Genomic DNA, 299 nt, shown 5'->3' on the forward strand with positions numbered 1-299 from the left:
GAGGGACAGAGTTCTTCCTATCCCTTCCCAACTTCCCACCCTTTCGAATATCTTGTAACCTGCCCATCCCTGGATCCAGCAAGCCTGGTGCTAGTAGGGAATAGTTAGGTTTACTGTTGTTTCCTGCAATTCTTGAAAGCTGAGCCAGTAATCACAAAGTGACTGCCCAGGGATAGCTGCAAACTGCCATAAATAGGATACAACAAAGGCAGGGGAGAGGATGAATTTGCATGGCAAGGGTTGCCATTGGATCTGTGTGAGGGACTGCAGCCTTCTCCCAAGGTGCTGATAATCCCTGG

This window comes from Pygoscelis adeliae, unplaced genomic scaffold (assembly GCF_000699105.1).
Source record: "Pygoscelis adeliae isolate BGI_AS28 unplaced genomic scaffold, ASM69910v1 Scaffold3, whole genome shotgun sequence".
NCBI lineage: Eukaryota > Metazoa > Chordata > Aves > Sphenisciformes > Spheniscidae > Pygoscelis > Pygoscelis adeliae.